Source organism: Papilio xuthus, unplaced genomic scaffold, assembly GCF_000836235.2.
Source record: "Papilio xuthus unplaced genomic scaffold, Pxut_1.1 DF824888.1, whole genome shotgun sequence".
NCBI classification, from domain to species: domain Eukaryota; kingdom Metazoa; phylum Arthropoda; class Insecta; order Lepidoptera; family Papilionidae; genus Papilio; species Papilio xuthus.
Window position 1 is genome coordinate 2,972,557 of NW_013533761.1, and position 1,438 is coordinate 2,973,994.

Consider the following 1,438-nt stretch of genomic DNA (forward strand, 5'->3'; position numbering starts at 1 on the left):
CGGAATTCGAACCCAGGACCTGCAGATTGCAAGTCAAGTACTTGACCCCTAAACCACCGACGCTCTCGTAATATTGAATAATAATTATTCAGCTAATTTAATTACGTTAGATTGTATTAATTCCATGATGAAAAACATTTTTATTTCCGTTTCTTAGAATTCAGTACTTTCTTATCGAATACACATTTCTTTCCCCATTTACGCCTTTATTCGTATAACAGTATCTAAATAGGCGTTAGATAAAATGAAGCAAAGAGGAAAAATACTTTGTAAACTTCGCACTGAACTTGGAAAATCTTTTCTAACTTCTTCAATATTATACGTAATTTGTTATTCACTGTTCGGTTGTTTATTTGCTTTAGTAATATAAATATGTTCACTTCATTACTTCATTTCTTCAATTAAAAAGAAAATGTAGTCTCTGTGTTTTTCCAGACTATGCTCTATATCTATGACAAATTTCAGCGAGATCTACATATAGCCTTTCTCGAGGTGACTTTAAACGAACATCCTCCCATCCAAATATTCGCACTTGTTATATTAATATGATTGTTTATTAACGTTTAAGTGAAAATTATTGGCCCTAAGAGCGCAGGCGCACAGTGAGCGATGGGCCGCGTCCGCGAAATAATACCAGTACCACTCACCCTGATGAAGGGCCCCCAATGGGCTCGAAACAAGTCGGTGCCGCCACCGGACGAATATACGTGAGTGTTTAGCCGTTTTTATATCAGTTTATTATAATGTCTCACGAAAGTTTGAATAATTTAATTACTACTACTTCCAATAAGTAACAAACCGCTACAAGAATAACTTATAATTATAGTATCCTTTCAGATTGGAATACTAATTAAAGCAAAGCACCGTAACTATTTCATCATCTTCAATACTCGGGTATCGGTCGGATTACAATCGTTCCGCTACGTCGATGTCGGCCTGAATGCTTTATACTTTACCCACCGCTTGAATAACCTGAAAGTAGATTGCCTATTAACCTACAGCAAGCCAACGTCCGATCACAGAGTTCTCTGGGAGCCAAACTCCGAGTTATTGAAACTGTTAATCTTCTTTAAACTTTCTTATTGTGATTTATATTATTTCTTACTTATTCAGTTACCGAAGGGAGAAATATTTTCTCTCCGTGCATCCTGTCCTCCGTCGATTAAAGGTAGGCAACGCATATGCAATTGCGTATGTCTATGGGCAACGACTTCGCTATTTCAGCGATTACAGGTGGCCGCTCGCTCGTTTGCCACCTTATGATTTAAAAGAAATTATAACACTTTAAACTTTTTAAATAATTCCTATCTTAAAGTTGGAAACGCAAATTAAGAGCAAAGTCTAAGATCACTTTAACAAATCTCTCTAAAATGATTAAGAGAGGCAGACTTCACTAAATCGCTTTAGGGATGAGAAAAAATTAGCCATTAATTTAATT